Raw genomic sequence first — 15,546 nt, forward strand, 5'->3', positions numbered from 1 at the left:
AAAGAGGTGGGTTACTGAGAACTCACTTTGCATGAACATTCATGGAATGGGACCCTGAGATAAGCCTCAGCAAGGCCAAAGCAGGTGTGTTTAGTTTCAAATCTCTGTAGATACCATTCTGTGCTATACAAGAATAAGACTTCAAACCTCAGCCTTCAAACACCACAGACCCTGGGCTTCCCCGAGGACACGGAGCTGTTCTTCCTCGCCCTGGCAAGTGGGAAAGTTGTTTCCTGGACGTTATTTAGCAGCTTCCATTGCATGCTGAGCTCCCTGTTGGGTTAAAGCTCTGCATGAATGGCTGAATCAAGGACTGAGAGCCAGGAATGCTGTCTGCCCCTGGGCACTGCGCTGGGTTAGCTGGCGGCTGAACTGGGCTGCTGTCTTGGTACCTCTGGAAACAGGCACAAGCACTGAGACTTCTTGTACTATAGAAACAGAAAGAGAACATACTGAATTAGATGCAGAGCAGAGCAGTGCTTTGTAAGGATCTGACAGGTACTCTTCCTATACTGTAAGACACCATCTAACAAAATACAAGTGATCTAGTGCTTTAAAATATGAATGGCAGAGGGACTGAATAGAATATTCGCTACAATACTAACATGTTTCAGGGGCTTAAACTCTTTGTTCCAGCACACAAAGCTCTGACCCAGTCAAGCTTGTTAGCAGGGACAAATTCATTCCTAACTATTTTTCTCTGATGAAATGGAGTTGTTCTTTTTTGGGAGACAGGACTCAATCCATTGTGACAAAGGGTGGATTATCTGCCTCTCAGCAAGAGATTGAAACCTAGCAGAGTGAATTCGGATGTGGGTTTAGGCAAGCTATTGAAAACATGCCAAGAAGTGTATAATACAGTGCAGGAGAGCAGGGATGGTACTTGACTTCAGTGTGGTGTTAGGATGTTAGCAGCATCTGGAGAATGGAGATGGTATTTGGCAAATGAAAGGGGTATTACTGAGGACGGGAGCCAAACTCAAGTGTTATTTAGCTGCAGACAGAACCTCCCCTGGGGTTTTCTCCTGCCATACTCAGACAATTGTTTTTCCCCATTTGTAATGAAGCTCAGATTTCAGTATCTGTGCGTGCACTAAGGATGTGTGTTTCTCACATAGTGAGAAAATCAGCCAGACCTTTTCCTGAGGCCCAGCTTCTATTCAAGGGTAAAGAGAGGGGCTTTTGGACATCACATCTTGTTAGAGATCAAATCAAGGAGGGATGTTCCATGGGCTTGCAGTGGAAAAAGGATTCTTCTGTGCTGTCTCTCTGAGAGCCTCCTTCTGTATGTGGTGCAGGTCTGTGGATTTGACTCTTGTTTAATTACAGTTTTAATCACCTCATTCATGCTTCATTTCCCACTGTAAATGAAACGAATTTTAGGCTGCACTTTGCTTTTTCCTTCCAAGTGGCTGCATAAATTCGCCCTTTTTTACAAAGTGACTGATTATTTTATTGTGAAATCGTGCTCAGGGTGTCCCTGTTGCTGACTTGAGTCATCCCATTGTCAGGGAAAGCACCTGCGGGAACAGAGACAGGAACAATTGCAGGTTATTTGTCATCATCAGCATGGAGGCCTTAAACTCCCTGAGTGATAGCACTGACAGCAAGATGACTTTGTGTTTATGCATTCAAAATACAATATAGATTTTGGTGGTCTTACACACAGACTTCCAGGAAGATCAAAGTGCAGGTATATGCTTTTCCTGCTGTCTCTAAGGACAGACAACTCATACCTTCTTCCAGTGAGGCTCCCTGATCCTTCCAAAGTCAGTTGTCCATGACCAACATGGCCTGTTCCAGTGTGCACTGGTTCCAAGTTGCTTTGTCAGGTTGCAATTCCAAGGAATGTCATCCCAGAACTTCCATGACATCTCTGTTCACTGTTGACAGGGTCAAAATGGCTTCCAGAAATGAGCTGGGAGAATACTGGAGCAGGATAAAGGGATAGGAAGGGAAATAATGATCTTAGCAACAGCAGTTTCCCAGGGCTGGCCATGACAATGGCTCCATCCTCCCTCCATTCTCTGCTGTCCTTTGCCTAGATCCACCTGAGAACTCGCACACACCAGGACCAGCCCATGTAGGGTGGTCCAGCAGTGGAGGAACCCTCACATCCATCCATCCATCCATCCATCCATCCATCCATCCATCCATCCATCCATCCATCCCAGTTCCCACCATACCAGTTTCATGTGTCCTGGCCAGTCCTGTTCCCATAGTCCCAGCCCTGTGTGGATGTATTGGCTGATTTTATGCTTGTGCACCCCACACCCATCTACACCCTACACCCTGTCAAAAGGTATTCTCTTTCATCATATTTCATTTGTATTCACAAAACACAATTACCTCCCTCCTAAATACTGCAATGCTCAATACATCTTAGGTGCTGAACAGATTCTCCCCCCTCAAGGCTTTGGGAGCCACTATGCTTGTGTTCCTTCTCATGTGTGTTTTAGGACACATGGATCCCTGAAAGGAAGCTTGGGACAGAGCTGGATCCCACTGTTTGTCTGCAGTCTGTGTAGATGCAGCTTCCAGGAGTAGAGGTGACACTGGGAGCGCAGGGAGCACAGAAATGAGCACCCTGGGCACACTGGGACTGGATGAATCCTAATCCTACGCACAAAGTTAGTGGCACTGATGGCAATTCACCTGTCTGTGGCACCTCCCAGAGGTGGAAACTGAGCTCCTCAACTTCTGAAGGCTCAGGGAGACTATCCTGTGTTGTTTCCATATTGATCACATTTTCCAGATCATCACAGTGTCAGCATCTGATCTTCTGAGTTCTGTTCTGTGTTTCCTGTTAATTCACTATGTGTGTAAGGCACTCAGTGTCTGTACCAGTTATCCTGCTTGTAAAACAGGGTAAGAGGAAAAAGAAGGGCTAAAAAAAGATTGGAAGGTACCGCTGGAGGTCATCTCGTCCCACCTCGTGCACAAGGGAAGACTGGCTTCAATTGAGGTGACTATAATAATTACCTACATTAGATAGAACCTCTGAAGAGGTGCAAGAAGAAGGGGAATTTACATAAGATTAGCCTTGCTGCTGAGCCTCAGAATCCTGAAGCTGATGTTCTCTTTAGCAATTCTATTATTTCCATTAGTGTGAATAATTTCTTACTCTGCTGTTATAGCTTTGTTTTCTAATGTGCACATTTGCGGATGTTATCTGCTGATTGCTTTTGGCTACAGACCTCAAACCAGAGCAATTTAAAGACAGAGGAAGAGCATCACTTAATGCTACAGCAATACATCAGTGTATGACAGTGACAGTTTAATATGCATGATGAGGGAGAAGGGAGCTACCATCCTTTCTCTAAGGCCATAAGCTATGCTTCCACAAGGGCTATCAGGTTGGACAGCATTGGGTTTACCAATAACTAAGATTATATTGCAGGCTGCAATTCAATAAACAGAGCTGTTGTCTTGGCTGATGATGTTCTGACAACCAGCAATTTTTCTCAGTCACTGTGTATATCAAATTTCATTTATCATCCTTGGGATTACCAGCAGAGCACTAGGCAACATGCCATAGGAAACAATCGTGTGCCAGAAGGATGTTCTACCACATCTCTTTTGTTTGAAGTTAGTTGGATTATGATTTTCTCTGCTCTGCTATGCCCAAGGAGGTATGTGCACAGAAGATCAGCTTCCTGATCCTGGGGATGCCACATCTCCATCTTATGTCAGATACCTGCAAGGGGTGCCAGCCCCCAGGGAAGTGTCAGCCATGCACACACTGCTGGAGGTAGAGCAGGAGTTGCTCTATCAGCTCTAAAACGAAGGGATGTCTTTCTGCTTCTTGCTCCTCTAACTTCAGGGTCACATGGAGACAATAAAGCAAATTATTGAGGTCCACCTTGAGTTTCTGTTGTGAGATAATTTATCAACTGTATGTTTCAATTAGTAAAACTAAAAGCCTCAAGTTTGGGGTTTTTGATCATGGGTATTTGAATGATGTGTAGATGTGGCACTGAGGGACACAGTTTAGTGGCGGGCTTGGCAGTGCTGGGTTCATGTTGGACTCGATGATCTTAAAAGTCTTTTCCAACCTAAATGATTCTGATCCTGTAAGTTCAGTTCAACTGCCTGAATTGAAAGAGAAACTCTTCAAGTGAAGGTTTTATACACATGCTGTGTGTGTCAGAGATGCCACCAGTGCTTTTTGGTAACGTGTCAGAATGTGCCCTGTGTCAGAGGCTCCCCCCCAGCTCTGCAAACTGAACCCTGACTCACAACAGCCCTTATTTCAGTCTGAAGGCTCCACACTGCAGTCCTGACCTAACATGTCATCAGTCCTCACTGGCAAGATCCTCTTCTGGGGAATGTGCCAACCCCAATGGATTGTTCCATTTGGTGACACTTCTGCATTTGGGAAAATATCACCCAGCTGAGATGACAAAGTTAATTCCTACCTAGCATATGCCTCACTTGAGCAGATGAAGGCTGCTCCTTCAGTCTTACAGTTCTGCTTGTCTCTGCCATGTCTTCCTGTTCCTGCCCCACCAGCCTGTTTATGCAGGGGGTTATTTCTGCCTAACGTTACAGCAGATCTGCTGCATTTGTTACAACACCAAAGTGGAACTCTGCTGTGGAAAGAGACTGGAAAATAAACAGCCAAAACAAACCTCATCCTGGATTCTATCTTCATTACGAGTCAGTGAGCATGGATCACACCTGCCTCAGTAACAAGTCAAAGGCTGCACTCACCCAATGGCTATTTCTGCCCAGACATTAATAACTAATGAAGATACACAGAGCAAATAGTGCCCTTCATCTCAAGCCTGCAGCACTGTTACTGTCAGTGGGACTCTCTGAGTGTGATCTATGTCTTGATTGGAAAGCAAGAGAACTGCACTGCTGGTTTTGAAACTGAAATTCATGTTTGCTGATCTCATGCAAGACAAAACAGGCTCCAGCTTGGTGCTGCCTATCTTTGGTCCTTCTAGATGGCAGACAGGAGAAAAAGGTAGTCAAATTTGCTGTTGCTGATGATGGGCAGGTGAATACATATGGGAAAAAAACAGGCTATTTTTATCTTCTGTGTCAAAGAAATCAAAGATTTTAGTCCAAACCTTCAGCTGATGATTAATCAAGTGAAAAGTTTTATTTCAGGTGAGGAACTGACCCTTTTAATTCTTTCCTTGGTTAGAATAGGGCATCTTAAAAAAGGCCTGAGAAAACTCTGTATGTTGGTTAAGAATACAAAGAGATGCTTTACCCAGAGCTGTAAGCAAGCAGTGCATCCTGAAACATCCCAGGGAGTACCACTGCCCATCTCACCACCTCACAGCATGGGTGGAACAGGAAACAGGGCTGGATTTGGCTGTTCCTCTGCATCACCTCTGTGCCTGTGCTGGGGCTCTGCGGCCAGCTCTGCTCCAACAGGCAACGTCGCTCCTTCCAAGAAGGGAGTTAAAAGTAAAAGCCTGATTTCTCAGCTCTGTGTTGCACTGTGTCACTAGGACACGCGGGCAGCACTGGGGTCTCTTTTGCTGCCGGGGCCGGTGGTTTCTCAATCACTGGCACCCTCTGGTGGAAAAGAATCCAGGAGGATTTTATTGCCCGGACACAAGGTCAGAGCTGTATTCTTGACGAGGTGTTTCTTGGCAAATTGATGCACACTCATTCAGAATAAAAACAGACACTGCTAAAGAGAGGTCTTCTGCAGGGCTTGATCTTCAAGGAAGTGACACCAACCTCCAGCTTCAGCTGCTGGCTCCTGTAGAAGGTTTCATAGAATCATGGAATGGTTTGGGTTGGAAGGGACCTTAAAGCTCATCCAGTTCCAACCCCTGCCACAGGCAGGCACACCTTCCACTAGAGCAGGTTGCTCCAAGCCCCTGTGTCCAACCTGGCCTTGAACACTGCCAAGGATGGGGCAGCCACAACTTCTCTGGGCACCCTGTGCCAGCACCTCAGCACCCTCACAGGGAAGAGCTTCTGCCTAAGAGCTCATCTCCATCTCCCCTCTGGCAGGTTAAAGCCATTCCCCTTGTCCTTCATTTCCACCAGGAAGGACTGCTTGCCACATTCCTTCCTCCCGGCAGCACTTCAGTTGTCATCATCCCTAACAGCAGGAAGAGAGAGCTCTGTGAAGAGAGAGCTCTGTGAAGCTCTTTGCAGGTCTCTCTATTTCCCTTCTTTCTCTATTGGGGGTGAAACCCCACCAATGGCGTTGTTGTTTGTGGAGCATGTTGTGGGGAACTGGGAGTTGGGAGCAAGGAGAGGGCATGGCCCTGGCCACATGCTGAAATGAAGGAGCATCCTGTGAATCTTGATGTCAAGTAGTTTTCAGAGCTGGGGGCTATATCCAGGACTGTGACTGAGGCCTCATGTACCATCAAAACTATGATGTGAATGAACATATCCTGGTGATTGTGAGTTCATTTGGGGCAAAAGCATCAGCAATCTTAGTGAAAATGCAGTTTTGTGACACACAACCAATTCCTAGTGATCCTAAGAATATTCCCTGATGTAATACAGGAGCCATTGCAGATCTTGCCCAACAGCCTGAGGACACACATCTCAGATGGCTGGAAAATGAAGGGCAGCAGCCCAGAATCCAGGCTAAACTTCAAAGCCACACTTTAAATTGCTGCCCTTCTTTTTGCTCACTGATGATTTTGCATTATATCTGAGATCAGTCGGGAAGAAGAGAAAGACTTTGAGCAGGAGACTAAAGTAACACATGACAGAACTGTTGGATGTTTTAATGTCTGGGGGATTTAGTCCCTTATCTCTAATGCCAGCTGGGGAGAATCAAAGACTTTTCTTGGTATTAGATGAAAATTAAAACATCACTTATAAGAAGTGATGGTCGAGCTGAAGAAGGTTCAGAGGTTCACCTTGAGGTTTGACTTTGATTAAGCATCCAGAAATACCAATGCCACTTCAAATGATCTGAACCTCTTGGCATGGACAGGACAGGGAGGACGCCCTGTTTCTCCAGCAGTTTCCTGGCACAGGAGGGTAGAGAAATGTGGCCACTTCCGTTCCTCTTCTCCTCAGAAATCATCCGGAGAGGGTCTTATTTTAATGGCCACGGAGCGGAAATGCCAGACAGTAAAAGGACTGAGTGAATCTCTAGAGAAGGTTGTGTTCTGTGAGGGCAGCAGCTTGCTTTACTCCTCATCTTGTTCACATATTTCCCCCTGCCTCAATTCCAGGTGATGAGTTCTGCTCTCCATCCAGTGCTTCCCTCCCCAATGTACCTGTGCCATGCAAAACTCCCTGCTGTGGGTTCACATGGGTGTTGTAGGACATTGGAGACCTCTATGGCTGAGTGGAGAGAATGACATCAGAAACAGGTATGATCCCTGTTGTGTCACAGGGGTTTGTATCCTGCTGAGTTCTGCTTTCATTACAGCCTCTGCAGAGGGGCTGCAATTTGAAACTGAAGCAACAAACAACATTGGGCCTGAAACCTGGATAAACAGAATGGTTAGAGTTGGAAGGGACCTTAAGGATCATCTAGTTCCAAATGATGCCACAAGGGAGAAAGACTGGCAGCCTCAGCACAAAGGAGAGTCCAAGTGCTCACCTGACCTGACAGTGGAGCATTATCCATAGCATGCTCTCTTCTTTATTATATACTGTAATTTCCTGCACACTTTATTCAGGACACAGAAAAAATATAGATTTATATAGTCCTGTCAGCAGAAATCCTCCATTTTATGCTGCCAGTCATAGAATAAAATATAGAATGGGCAGAAACATAAAAAGTCTTTCCAGGATTAGGTTTTTCCTCTTTCTTAAGAGCTGCTGAGGGACAATAGCAGCTATCCAGTAATGCAGAATGACACTTGGCTGTGTGTGCGCATGAAGGGAAGGAGAGAGGATGAAGCTCGGGAAGACAAAGGCTTTGCATCAGCACTTTCCCAGCGCAACTACTCTGAGCCCAAGTGAAACATTTCTCTAGAGTGACAAATCAGTTTATTTAACATGGAAGAAAGACCTTAAGCTCTCTGGTGGCTCTTTAAAATGTCCCAGTGGTGGATTTCTCCAGTTGCCAATGAAACCGTAAAGTCAAATTCACCTTGACCTGAGGAGCCCCAGCAGGAAAGGAGCTTCTGGGAAAGAAGAGAGCTGGTGCAGGGAAGCAGTGAGTGTGACAATGCTGGGTTCACATGGAACCCCTCAGACAGGTTTGCTCCCCTCATGTCTCTGCAGGAGAGCCCTCCCCCTTTAAGAATGGGGACCTCTTCTTTTTGTAGGATACCCTCATAGGATCATATTATGGTTTGGGTTGGAAAGGACCTTAAGATCATCCAGTTCCAACCCCCTGCCATGGGCAGGGACCCCTCACACTAGCCTGTGTCACCCAAGGCTCTGTCCAGCCTTCATGCCCTCAGTGCTTACTCACTAGCATAAGCTACTCTTTTTCTAGCACTTTCTCTGGTGAATGCCAGTGGAATCACAAAGAAAAAGGGATTAAACTGAGGGATTGTGACATGAGGCCCCAAACCACAAGCCAGTGATGCTGAAGCCAATTCCACAGTGGAATGTATGAGTGGCATGGAGTCTGCCAGCAGATTCAAAGCAGAGGTAAGTGACTGATGGCATATGAGATTGCTCTCAAGTGTCAGAGCAATTGCAGAACTGCCAAGCACATCACAACTTGTGTCTGCACAATGTAGGGAAGTGTCAAGAGAGACAATCACCAGAGACATCAAAGTAATTTCAAGAAAGAAACAAGCAGGAAGCAGAAGGCACTGTGAAGGCTTGTACCAAGGAACAGAAGAAGGAACCTTGCAATGGACATCTAAATCACTGCTGAATTGGATCCCCAGTGCAGTGCCTGCAGGTAAATACAGTGCTGGGACTGAGGTGACACAGGGGTTTGAAAGGATTGTCTCTCTGCTGCCTGGCATGTTTCTGTGTGTCTGTCTGCCCTTCTCTGGGTCTGACTCAGATCTGGAACCTGCAGCTTTTGGGTCCCAAATCTCCATTTACTACATCACCTTCTCCTACAAAAGGAAAGGGATTTATAAAGGCATCTACCTTATTCCATCTTCTTTTCTTTATGTAGCTGTGAAGGGTCTGTTCCTGCCTGAAATTATCTAGTAATTTTCTTGTCTTTATTTTCAATGTTTCAAGTGTTCTTAGGAGCAGCACTGCCAGACTTTCAACATATTGTTATGGTTATCACCTTGATAAATATAACCCTATTCTGTCTGCTTACCCCTCTCGGAGCCTTCCCTGCTGACTCTTTATCCTCCTTCCTATCAAGCTTCTTTTCTTTATTTTCAGCATTTTCACAGCTTTTTCCTCCATCAGTTTCCAGAATCTTCATGACTACTCTTCACCTCTTCTACCACCTCTCAATTCCTATGCAAACATGCAGTCCAATTCCCTGTTAGCTCACAGAAAGCCTCCAGCTTGTTAAAACACCACTGAAATGCCTGTGGGGTTTTTGCACTTTCCACTGCACTGGTTGAGAGAAGGCTCTTTACTCACAGAGCTCCTCCTCACAGGCACACTGCTGTGCAGTGCATCACGTGTAGCTCACAGGTGAGCTGACCTCACTGCTGATCCCTGGTCCTGTGTACATCTTCTCGGTCAGGATGCTTCACGTGATGACCGTTACCAATTTAGGGCAGAAACTAAGTTTCTGCATTATTTTATACAGCCCCTTACACAGTTTCCTTGACTGACAGTTGGGTGATACACACACAGAAATACAAATGAAATTGCTATTGCACAGCCTAACAGACACCCTGTCAGGACTTATTTCTGACCGTGCTCTGATGAACCCAAATGCTTGCACAGACCTTGAGTTAAGCTTATGAAGCATGATTCAAGCTGTCATGATACTTCTCAGTTACTTGACTTCAGCTCAGCTATAAATGCCAAGCCTCTGATAGCAGTCTTTCAGATTTAGCTAGGAAATGCCCACTGAAGAAAAATCCAACAGAAAATAATAAGAGCCCAAGGGGTCAGATGCTCAGCCAAGTCAGGCCTGGAGATTTTAAGAGGTTTTCCTGTGAGATTTCTAGCATTTCAGGCTTCTAATCCTTTAAACTCTGAAGCAGCTGCAACTCAAAGGATTAAAATTGACACCTAACTAAACAATAATAACAAATCCAGACTTGTTTGAACCCCAAACACGTTGTGATTTGAGATGGCAATGAAAGTTTGGTTCAACTCTTACTGTGTTTGACTCTTAGGTTCCATCTGCAGCAGCAGCAATTGTTCAGCACCATTCGGGCCTGATCTTCACACAGCCTGAGCTCACCCTCATCTTCACACAGACGCAACTCTGGCAGCTCCTGCTGACTCGAGGACTCATCCCCTCTTGAAAATCAGGCCCATTGTATAGGAACAATCAAGAGCATTCAGGCTGCTCAGGAAGCTCACCTCAGTAAATCACCATCTCAGTAAGTTCTGCCACTCTCTTTTCCAGTAACCTGCCTGGAATAGGTGGTTTGTTTTTCGAGGTGAGGAGAACCGAGGGACTGTTCAGCCTTGAGCTGACATCAAGAGGGGGCTTATTCCAGAGGGAAGAGCCCAGCAGGGAGCACACTCACAGAATGTGATCATGGTAGGAAAGAGCAGAAATGAGGCTGGTTCTTCAGGGAAAAGAGATTTTCAGTGGGGAGAAAAAGGACAATCACAGGGAGGGAAGGGGCTCTCAAAGCCAAACTTAAGGAAAATTCAAGACCTGGATTTTTACTGAAGTCTCTTGGAAGCTGCTGGTTCAGTCAAAAGATAATGCCCCCAGAAGGGACTAAGGGTGTTACATCCACTGCTGTGAGCTCCCTCTGTCCCACTCTCTTTGCTGGGAGAATGAACAGTACCAACTGGGTTTAATATGCTTGGGTTTGTTTTTAAAGAGGTGGCAAGCTGGGAAATGAGAACATAAAACACAGGCTGTGATTTCTGTGACCAGGCAAGTCAGTACAAAGGAGTCATGTGGGACACAGCAACTGTTGTAACTGTACATAGAGATCAAAGGCAGAGCCGTCTTCTTTTTCATGCAGAAGGAAAAGAAATAAAAGAAGGAAATTGGAGTGTTCTCTGCTCCAGCCAGCACCCTCCATCCCTAATGCTCCACAGTGCCTGCTCTGCCATCAGTATTGTCTGCATTCATGTTGATAAAGTAAAGCCCTGCAGCAGCAGGACACTGAGCACACAGCACTAAACCCAACCAACAGGCTTCCAACGGGCAGTAACTGTTTCTATATAAAACACACAGAGTTTGTGTCCCTTACGGCTCACAGGACTACTGGTTTTGTTCTGCAGAGGCAGCATGCACTTTTACAGATACTAATGCTGTTGATTCTGCAGTCTGTTCTCACCTAAAACCTGGCCAAAGCATTTAAAGAACAGATGAAGTCATGCAAGCCTACGTTAGAGAGCTATTTTCTCAGTAACAGAAGGACACCTTGGTACCACATCACAAAAGAAAAGGTTTGAATCTCTGTCTTCAGAGAACAGTTGATATTGCAGCTTCCTTGACTCCAGTCATGATTAGCTTCTCCTGTAGCTTCCTCATTACAGTGGCAGAGCACGGATTTTGCTAAGTAACCCCAGCATGCCCCCTGGTTCAGGAATGAGACCCCTTCACTAATCCAGTAATGATGTGCAGAGAAGGCTGTGGGCTCACCCATCACTTTGGCACATGGGCCTCGTCGCTCTACCTGAATTACTGCCTTCTGTGTCCCTACATTCTTTGCTTCCTTAATTAGAACACAATAAAGCAATACTGCCATAATGACTAATAAAGGGACTCTTGCTAAAGGACAGATCTTGTTAGCAGGCAGTGCCTGTAGGGAGCTGCCTCTCTGCATGATACAGAGCCAGAATGAGGAGGCTGCTCTGAGGGACTCTCGCTAGCACCAGCCTGTGTGCCAGGAACAGCTCCCGGCCTTACACTAACATGGGCAGAGGATCGGGCTTCAGCAGGTTAGTGATACCAGAACTGCCCAGCAGCATGGCACAGCACTGTTTTCAGTCCCAGGAGGCTCATGGTTTGGGCTCAGAGACCTCCAGCAACATTTGCCTAGCAAGCCTTAGTCTCAGGCCAGTGGGCTCCTCTGCTCCATCCCATCTGCCCTGAGCTGATTCCCACCTCCAGTCACAGCCATCAACCTCCCCTGAGTCTTGGCTCCTACCGTGACTCTTCTGCCCTGTCCCATCTTCCCTCTTCACCTAAACCCCTCCACTGGAGGACTACATGGGAATGGATGTACAGGGGGAGGCAGGCAGAAGTGCAGGATCCCTTCATAGGGAGCAGTTGCTTTGGAGCTTACATTGAGCTCCATGATGCCTCAGTTGGTTTTCTCTTTCTGACACCACAAGCAGCCCCAGGTCTCCAGAGCAGCACTCGCCTTCCGGCGTGTCTTGACTCAGTCTTCCTCACTAGGCTCCCTATTCACACCACAAATCTCCCAAGCCTGGTTCCCTGCCTGTTGCTCTCTCCTGCCAGGTCATCCCTTGTTTCCTTCCTTAGACAGGTCTGATCTTCTCTTTCCTCACCTTAGATCCTCCCTATGTTCGACATTCATGCTCAGCTAGCTCCTTCCCTCTTGTGTTAACCATTCAATGTGCATAAAGACAGCAGGGAGGTAAGGGAGCAGAAGGTTGGTGTATGTTCAGTGGTTAAGCAGAAACCTTCATTCTCCATGGCTCTGGCCAGCACCATATATCCACACTTCACCTTTCGGCGCTGAAACACGCAGAGGAATAATGAGTTGCAGAGGGCCCCCCCCAGCCATGCAGGTAGCTGCTGGAAGCAGGGGCATTGCTGGCGCACATCAAGCGTGGTAAAAATGAGGTCTATGGAGTGCCTGGTGATCCATCACAGAATACTGGCATCATTTCTCACAGGCAGGTTCCACTCAAGAGCCACACTCATGCAATGCAAAGTACTCACTGCAGGGCACAGTTCTCATTGTGCCTCCATATTCCCCTGTATTTTCTCTAGGGCCAGCCCTGGCTGGTGCCAGCACCCAGCACAGTGGTAACCAACCTGATGTCAGAGGGGAGCAGTACAGGCAGCATCAGAGGAGAACTGATCAGCACCTGACAGGATGTGACCATGGGGCTGCAGGCTCCTGTTGCGAACAGGGATTAGTTTTTAACTTGTTTCTTGTTCTGTATCAAACGCTCACTTGGCATTAAGAAACGATAAGAATATACCTGAAATCTAGTGGCAGAGTTCAACCTTTAACATTATAGAAGACTGTAAAATATTGAACAATAGTGCTGCCGGGAAGGCAAAACAGCTGCAAGACAGGAAGCTTCCAGGTTGTGCCTTCTGCTTCGAATAACAGGGACTTTTCATCATCCTGCTGCCTCCAGAAGATTCACAGGAGGGAATGTGCATTTCCCTAAATAAGAGAAACAACCCTTAAGTGGGGAAAGAAAAAAGGACCTCTCTAAGGGCTATTTCCATGGTAACTTGTAAATTCAAAGCTCAAGCTGTTTTGGCTGCAGGGATACTCAGTATAGGTAACAAGACTGTTTGTTAATAACGGGAAACCATCATCACTGTCCTCCCATGCAGAACAGGCTGGATTGATTTTGTTTAAAACTTCCCCAAAACTGGCACAGAAAAAGGATGAACCAACAGAACAGAAGGGACTAGAACAGGGACTTACTCACAATTTAGCCTTGTAGCTCACAACCAGCATCCCAATATATCCCTGTAGCTCTTTTTAACCTGTCCAAATTGAAAGTGGGTTACCAAGTTCTGTAAGCACATACAATATTTTATACATAAGTACATTCATCTACCCCTGCAGCAGTGAAGTGGACATGACAGCACAGAACAGTCTGTGGCAAAAATGAACATGAGAAACAAATACCCCTTGCAACACACACACACATATACAGACCCTGAATAGGAACTCACAAGAGTTTATCCTGCTAAGTGAGGCAGTGAGGACAAATACTAATGTTGTTAAAGGCAGTGTATGTGCAGAGAGAGATCAGGTGAGGGCAGCCATCCTGAACAACCTAAGGAATTCCTTAGCATTTGAATACCTGCCTTAGCAGGTGGGTTTGTACTCTCTTAACTTGGAAGACGGGAGGAAATAATTGCAGCCCCTTATCTTTACTAAGATACATTTTATTATGATGAACTGCACAAAGTGCTAAGCTCAAAGCCTGTCTGATGCTGTTTTTCCTATAACAACCAACAATAAAAGTTAGATTTTAGTCTGGCCTAATAGTGCTGACCTTGAAAGTATGAGTAAACTCGAATTTGCCTTAAGGCAAATACAGCTTTGGGTTTCAAGTATGACTTCAGTGCAGTGAGAGTCCAATCTGAGAGAGCACATCACTCCCCTCTGGCTGTGTTGAAAGGGTATTGGGGCTGCTTGGTGTTTTCTAGCTCAGGTCGCACGCAGTCAGCCAACCTTACCCTTGCGGAGCTGAAGTACAGGAGGACAAAATGTATCTCTCACTGTGCTGAGCAGCATTTGGAAAGGTCTCTAGTTCCAAGCAGAGATTTCATTTAACATTTCTGCATCCAAGGATCTCTCTAACTAAATTTGCCAAAAAGCCAGTTAAAAAGTGATGCATGGAAAGGGACTGAGGTGATGAGTGCTGATGCCTTTGGAGATTGAAACGTGATTTAACTGAACCTACGAAATAGTTACTAAAGCATAAAGGTGCAAGCTGCTATCTAATAGTCAACCGACAAATCATCAGAAGGGAGCTAATTTGGTGCAAATATTGATCAAAACTCCCATCTTTGGCAGCCTCCCTCTACAAGCAGTGGCAACACTCCTAAAACTTTATGTGGGAACTGCTTTTGTGTACTTCCAAGAACATGTGTTGGAGTGTTCAAGCTGCAAACAGTGCTACACATTACCAGGAGACTGCTCCAAAGGATGCTGCCCTAATTCCCTGCTTCTCCAAGTGCTCACTTAGCAACAGTTTTCTTCCTCCTTGCAGTTAAGCACAGAATGACCATGCTGCAGACATGGATACTGCTCATAGAGCAAGGGGACTAAGAGAGACTGCAGGTAGTCTGGGTTTATTTTCACTTCACAGATGAAAAGGTCATTACACTCCTGTGCTGCTGTGGGGACTTTAGAACACTGTAGGATTTTTCCTTCTCGTGATCTTAAAATAGGCATTTTGTTCCCTGAAACATGCTGTTAATTAATGGATTCACTCTGTGTAGGGAAAGCAGAAGTCGTGCTTTAATATTTTCAGGCTCTTGGTTTTCAACCACAGAAATGAACCATCTTAAACCTTTCAAAAGTGATTTTTCCTACATTTCCAGATTAAAGCCTTTTTTGTATCTATCTCATTGATTATCATGTTAAACAAGGTAAAAATTACCTTGATACCAGTTTGTACCAATTACACTTTAGAGCCTACTAGAAGCTGGTTATCCCTGTATTTTCTTTCTGCTCTGGAAACTTTATATCTTTACTTGCCCTCATCTTGTCCCCAGCTCCGTCCCATCCTCCCACCTCTGACATTTCAGTACTGACAAGCTCCTGAAGAAATGAAGCTTTGATTCCAGGATAACCCTGGGCTTTCTGTGTCCTGCACCCCTTAGCTTTGCTCAAGAGTGCCCTCACA

The 15,546-nt window shown here is 45.8% G+C and overlaps 2 long non-coding RNA genes across 2 annotated transcripts; one reads left to right on the forward strand and one right to left on the reverse strand.

Annotated features, from left to right (window-relative positions):
• The first annotated feature begins 8,496 nt into the window (after positions 1 to 8,496).
• LOC134174824 (uncharacterized) lies at positions 8,497 to 14,172 on the forward strand. The gene is made up of 2 exons (XR_009968800.1): positions 8,497 to 8,809; positions 12,932 to 14,172. It is a non-coding gene; the product is annotated as an uncharacterized LOC134174824 (long non-coding RNA).
• On the reverse strand, positions 13,153 to 15,546 carry LOC134174825 (uncharacterized). The gene is made up of 2 exons (XR_009968801.1): positions 13,612 to 15,546; positions 13,153 to 13,337 (listed from the first exon to the last, which is right to left on the reverse strand). It is a non-coding gene; the product is annotated as an uncharacterized LOC134174825 (long non-coding RNA).

Source organism: Pezoporus occidentalis, unplaced genomic scaffold (assembly GCF_034315485.1).
Source record: "Pezoporus occidentalis ecotype Australia unplaced genomic scaffold, CSIRO_AGI_Poc_V1 ctg63, whole genome shotgun sequence".
Classification (NCBI taxonomy): domain Eukaryota; kingdom Metazoa; phylum Chordata; class Aves; order Psittaciformes; family Psittacidae; genus Pezoporus; species Pezoporus occidentalis.